Source organism: Diceros bicornis, chromosome 30 (genome assembly GCF_020826845.1).
Source record: "Diceros bicornis minor isolate mBicDic1 chromosome 30, mDicBic1.mat.cur, whole genome shotgun sequence".
In the NCBI taxonomy this organism is placed as follows: Eukaryota; Metazoa; Chordata; class Mammalia; order Perissodactyla; family Rhinocerotidae; genus Diceros; species Diceros bicornis.
This window is the reverse complement of record NC_080769.1, coordinates 9718793-9725592: the sequence shown is the minus strand read 5'-3', so window position 1 is coordinate 9725592 and position 6800 is coordinate 9718793. Positions and strand designations below refer to the sequence as shown.

The 6800-nt window shown below is 40.3% G+C and overlaps 1 protein-coding gene across 3 annotated transcripts in view; it reads left to right on the top strand.

The window, feature by feature from the left end:
* Nucleotides 1-6800, top strand: part of LOC131394410 (zinc finger protein 266-like) — a 194388-nt gene that overhangs the window by 104549 nt on the left and 83039 nt on the right. The window lies entirely within an intron of this gene.

Genomic DNA, 6800 nt, shown 5'->3' with positions numbered 1-6800 from the left:
TAAGTGTAGTTTTTCCACATTCTTCTTTTGAAAAATCTCAAACCTAAGAAAATTTGAACATCCAGTGCAATACGCAGTCTGATGTATAAATTTAATATCAGCAATAAAGCCTCAAGCACTTTGAGGTCCTTCTAATTATGGACAGGTATTTCTTTTTTTTTTCTTTTTTTCAAGGAAGATCAGCCCTGAGCTAACATCCATGCTAATCCTCCTCTTTTTGCTGAGGAAGACTGGCTCGGAGCTAACATCTATTGCCAATCCTCCTTTTTTTCCTTCCCCAAAGCCCCAGCAGATAGTTGTATGTCATAGTTGCACATCCTTCTAGTTACTGTACGTGGGACGCCACCTCAGCATGGCCGGAGAAGTGGTGCGTCGGTGCGCACCCGGGATCCGAACCACTGATGAGTCAGTGCCTAGGATCTGAACCTGTGAACCTGGGCCGCCAAAGTGGAGCACACAGAACTTAACCACTACGCCATGGGGCTGGCCTCTAAGATGAGTTTTACAAACAATTTTATGAAACACTACAGGAATCATTTTAAAATTAGAGTAGATGGCATAGAATTGTGGCAGGATAGTTTTGACATTCAATTTGAAAGAAATCAGCAGAGCAGGTTTGTATGCTTGTAATGAAAATGGTAAAAATCATAAACATGGTAATGTTTCTGTCTTGAGATAGATGTAATCTCTTAATGAGCCTGAAAAATCATTTAATTATCATTCGTACCCTCATCAACAGGGAAGAACCCAAAATGGAGGGGAACTCTATGCTATAAACATGTGGAAAGTCTTCAGGGAACACTCATATCTTAAGACACACCGGAGTGTTCAAAATACAGGGAACACTTATGAGGATAATCATTATGGAAAAGGCTTTCTGAATCTACCCAAGAAAACTATACTGGAGAGAAATTTTCAGCTTTATCAGTCTGGAAAAGTCATCAGCCTGATTCCAAATACTCTGTACCAGAGAATATGCACACAAAAGTAATCCTTTGATGCACTGACTGTGGGAAAGCCTTTGTTAATCACTCATACCTTCAGGCACATGTGAGAACTCACAATGGAGAAAAGCTCTATAGATGGAATATGGAAAATCTTGTATTCTCTCCACAAGCCTTGCTGTGCTTATACAAACTCACACTGCAAAACACTTCCTATGAAAGTAAAGAATGGAAAAGACTTTAGATATTATGCATATTTTAATTTCCCATGCAGTCCCACACTAGAGAAGCTCTTTGAGTATAAGATATGTGGGAAAGTGTTTATATATTCCTGATGCCTGAATATGCACTTGCAGACTCACAGTGCCAAAAACGATACACATGTAAGGAATTTGCAAAGGCAAAGGCATTTATATGTTCCACAAATCTTAATATGCACATATGAACTCACACTTGAGAAAATCCCTATGAATGTAAACCATGTGGGAAAGACTTCAGTTATTTCAGTTCATTTCAAATTCACAAAAGAATACATACTGGATAGAAATCCTCTGAATGTGCACTGTGTAGTAAAGCCTTTAATTCTCCCACTTACTTTTGAAGTCATGAAATAATTCACCCTGGGGAGAAACTCTATCAATATAAGGGATGTGGGAAAGTCTTCAGTTGTCTCCGTTCAGTTCAAGGACATGAAAGAACTCACACTGGAGAGAAATGATCAAGGTAAGGAATGTAGGAAATCCCTTAATTGTCCTTATTCACTTCAAAGCCAGGAAAAAACTCACACCAGAGAGAAAATCTATGAATGTGGAAATATTCTCACTAATATCTAAGGTTTTAATGAACATGTAAGAGTTTACAGTGTAGAGAAGGCTGATGTCTGTAGAGAATGTTGGAAAGCCTTTGTAAATGCTAAGGACTTAGTTCACAGACCAGAATTCACACTGAAGAGAAACCACATGAATATATGCAATGTGTGAGGGGCTTCACTCCTCCCTCAAGCTTTAATGAACATATAAGTATACTCAGTGGACAAACATTGTTTTCTGGGTGGTTCTGTAAATCTATTTCGTATATTTGTGATTCTGTCCTGACCATTTTTGGGCACAGTGTGCCTTTCTTTCCTCCTGATAGCCATGCCAGGCCAGTCTAGTTGCTACATCTTCCATGTTGAAAATGGCCAACACTGGGCTGACAGGATTCACTTAATTCACACTTAATCCTATTATAGCCACCTGCATTCTCTTGTTGGATTGACATGGTCTTACACTGTGAAGACCATGACTGCTTGCCTGAATTTATTGCTCACTGACTACTTCTATAATGGCTCACACTGGCCAAGCTGGGGATAAAATATATCTCTATGAGTTTTTTAAAAAAATCTTTCTCCTCTCACACCCTATACATGCAGATAAAAGGTCAGTATGCAAGCAGAAGGTGAGTGTAGAGAAGAAGAGGTTATACAGGCAGATTTCATGGCTATGAGGGAGAGCAACAACCACAGCACTTGGGAAGAGGATACTTTTGAACTCAGGCAGTGTAAGGAGGTGGTCAAAAATCCAGCACCACAGCGTGGAAAAACAACCATATTGTCTGCCTGAGTCAAGCAACAGCTGGAGCTGGATATGTGACTGGCTGCTGGGTTTGTCATTCCGTCTATGTGCTATGGAAAAAGAAAAACTTATTAACGAGACTAATCATGACAATCTGGTGTGCTTTATGCCATCACTGGTTGTGGTCATTGAGTAGAGACACAGAGGCCAGCACATCCTCATATCAATCTGTATGATACAAATTCATATACTTCTGAAGTTCAAGCAGCCTTGAGTTATGTCATGACTGGCCATCGAGGATGCAGCTGCTTGATGACACTTTGCATGGGGCTTAATCAAACCTGTGTAATGGTAATCATTATCAAGCTTAAAAATAAACCCTGAGAAGGAATGACCTGTGCCTTTTGTGTTATATGTTTGTGGAGGGGAGTGGGTTGTGGAGTGGTTCCCTATGGGTATGAGTGTTGCTGTTTAGTTTAGTCTGTCTGTCACAGCCTTCAGTTATTAGGAACAAAACCAAATATAGCAGATTAGCCTTTACTCCCTTGTGTGGGTTGTAAGGGATAATAGACTGGCCTTAGATGACATCTTGATTGTCTGAAATAAGACCTATCAGTCCTCACTTGAACTTGTTCACAGTTGACTGAATCTACGATCTTGAGGGTCATTGGAGAGGTTAATACTAAAGGTTGGCCTCATCCTGCTGCCTGTACTCCTAGTGATAGTAGCACTAATAAATGCTGTATGACATAAACTGAGCATATTTGGTCCCAAACTTTGTTGGTCAGTGTCTGACAGAGTGGCATATTCATGTGAAAAATCACCAGAGGCCACGGTGGATTGCTGAAAAGTACTGCTCCATGGGTCTTTGCTCCCACTTATCTTGCTGAGCATGCCAAGAATGCAAAGCCCTGACCAACTTTCCCCAGACCATTTCTCAGGATTATGTTTGCAGTGAGCAACCGTGAAGGATGAGATCCTCTCTCCTACTGGGTCAAAGAGCAGGCTTGCTTACTAACTTGATGTAAGAGAATGGGTTTCCCCAAACTCATCATTACTTTCCTGTATCACAACCCAGTGTATGTGCAGACATCTATGTGGGCTATTTGTGTCACTCCTGAGGGACTTTGGGACAAAGAGAACCAATACAAACATGCTGATGCTCTACTGCTTGTTACCCTGTGAGTAATCATCTCGTGCTATCTGACTCCACAGTCTCAGGTCCTTTGCCAGCATCCATGAAATAGGAACAGGCTAACTTATTATATTCAATATGGCTCCCGGAGTTTTGGCAATGAAAATGGCATGCTGAGAGAGACACAGCTTTGTGACAAAGGAGAAGCTTCCACAGAATGGGTTTGGAGATGTAAGACTCCCTGGAATGCAGTAATGAACTCCCTTGGGCAAGAGGTTTGCCCAAGTTGTGGGCAAGAAGAGGGGAATAAGGATCCTCTTCTTGTCCTACATATTCATGAGGCTTAGTGGCAAGACGTAGGATTGGAACAAGCCACTCCTATGGGGCCTTGGTGGTTCTCTTTCCTCTGGGCATGTGTAGGAGGGGATGGTATTATTATGGGGCACTAAGCCCCGCTGTTGCAGTCAGAAGACAATGTGGCTGCTGGGTGAGTAGGTCAAAGGTTAAACAAATGGTGTCAGCAATGAGGACCTTCTATTTGATTTAGTACTTTGGGTGAAATGAAAACAGAATTGTCTTTGGATGAGGTGTGAGTGAGAAGCCACTTGAAGCAGAAAGTGAATGCAAGACGTTGCTCACTCCTGTGGGGCCCCTCTCTTTCTCCATGCTCCTGATCACTTTCCCTCTCCCTAAGGAGGACTACAAGCCATATACACACATCTCCTATGCTTGGAAACTTCAGGAAAAGAAGGGGCTCAAACTGTTATGGTTCTATTGGATATGAGCATTGAATTATCATCCTGCCTATTCTTGTGGGAGAAGTGGCTTTAGGTACAGGAGTAGCCAACATGCTAGGCACTGTCGAGCAGAAAGAAAGATGCACCTGTGCCTTGGTCGGTACTAGGAGATACATCCACTGCCCACGAGGGAGGAAGCAACAGTGGCACTTGAGCACAGACCCTGTGCCACCTTCACCTTTCCCCACAGGTTACCCATCCAATCACCCTACACTACTCTTGCTCTCTGTCAATGGATAGTGTAATCTCCCAGTAACTGTCTTCGTTGCTGTCACTAGCCTATGACACATGCATTTCAGACTCCTTGCTCCACATTTCTGTAAGGGTTTGGGCATATTTGGCATTATGAAGAAAAAGCTTAAGTGACCTTGTGGGAAGGGTCCTATGGGCCCAGTCACTGTACTGTTGTGGTTTCTGTTGGGTGTATAATTGGTATGGATGTGTCACATGCTTGTAATTCCTTCTCCTGTGTCAGATGTTTCTGAAATTGCCACACATTGTGTCCATTCCAGGTGGTCTAACAGAAACATAATAGAATCCCAGGAGAAGAAAGCTTTTTTGGAGTATGAACAGAGGCCATTACACCCTACTATAGCATCATATGCCTGATATAACCACCAACCACACTCCTTTTTGAAAAAGGCAGCTATGAATGTGCTACTAACTCTTGCTAAACCTGAATGCTTGAATCAAGGGGGTCTTGTGACTCTGGCCTGGCATCTCCATAGAACCTAGTGATCAGCAAGGGGAGTTTGAACAGGCTTTGCTAGTCAAATGGAAATGGTAGAGTAGAATGCAGCAGGCTGGCCAGAAACATTTTGATTTTACCTTTAGATAGCTACCACTTTTGGAGAATCTTCATCTTCCATTCCACCAACTAAATGGAAAGGTAAGCCACTGGCTCAGTGGTGTTCTTAATTCCTGGGCTGAGTTCACTGACGGTTGGGCTAAGTTGAGAGTTGATGGTTGCCACTGGATGGATAAAAACACCTACATTAAAAAAGAAGAGAAACATCAAATTAACAACTTAACTCCACCTTAAGGAACTAGAAAAGAAGAACAAACTAAACAGAAATCTTACAGAAGGAAGGAAATAATAATAATTACAAGAGATATAAATAAAATGGAGACTAGAAAAACAATGGAACAATGAAACCAAAAGTTGTTTCTTTAAAAAGGTCAATGAAATTGACAACCTTTAGTCAAAAGAAAAAGAAGATGCTAGTAACTGAAATTGTTACTACTGACCATTGGGAAATGAAAAGGATTATAAGAGAATATTATGAGCAATTGTGTGCCAACGAATTAGATAACCTAGATTAAATTGATAAATTTCTAGTAACACACACAGGACCTAAACTGTCTCAAGAAGAAATGAAAACGCAACAGAGCTATGAGATGTAAAGAAATTGAATCAGTAATTTAAAGCCTCCCAACAAAGAAACATGGAGGACCAGAGGGCTTCCATGATGAATTGTACCACAGATTTACAGAAACATCAACACTAATTTTTTCAAACTCTTCCAAAAAGTAGGAGAGAACATTTCCTAACTCACTCTATGAGGCAAGCATTACACTGACACCAAATCCAGATGAAACCATCACAAGAAAACAACATTACAGACTCATGTATTTCATTATTATAAATACAAAAATTCTTAAAATACTAGCAAACAAAATCCAACTGTGCTTTATAAGGATTAAACACCACAACTGAGTGAGATTTATCTCAGGGATGCATGGGGGTTCAACATAAGTAAGTAAAAAAAATGTAATACATCACATCAATAGAACAAAAGCTGAAAAACTGCTATATCATTCTGATGCAGTAATTGAATTTGACAAAATCTGACATTCCTTCATTATAAAAACTCAGAAAACTAAAAATAGAAGGGAAGGTATTCAACATGATAAAAGGCGTTTATGAAAAATCCACTGCTAATGTCAAACTCAATGGTGAAAGACCATTCACTACTGCTGTTCAATATTGTACTGGAAATTCCAGCCAGAGCAATTAGACAAGAAAAAGAAATGAAGGGCTTCCAGATTGGAAGGAAAAAATACAACCATCTTTATTTGGAGATGACACAATCCTATACAGAGGAAATCCCAAAGAATCTACAAGAAGTTACTACAGCTTATGATGAATTCAGCAAAGTTGCAGGATACAATATCAACATCCAAAAATTTGTTGTGTTTCCATACAGCAGCAATGAACAATGAGAAAAGGAGATTGGGAAGGCAATTCCATTTCCAATAGCATCTAAAAGGATAAATTAGCAGGGAAAAAAAATTTGCCAAAGAGGTGAAAGCTTTTTGCACTGCAAATGACAAAATATTGCTGAAAGGATTTAAAGAAGACCTAAATAAA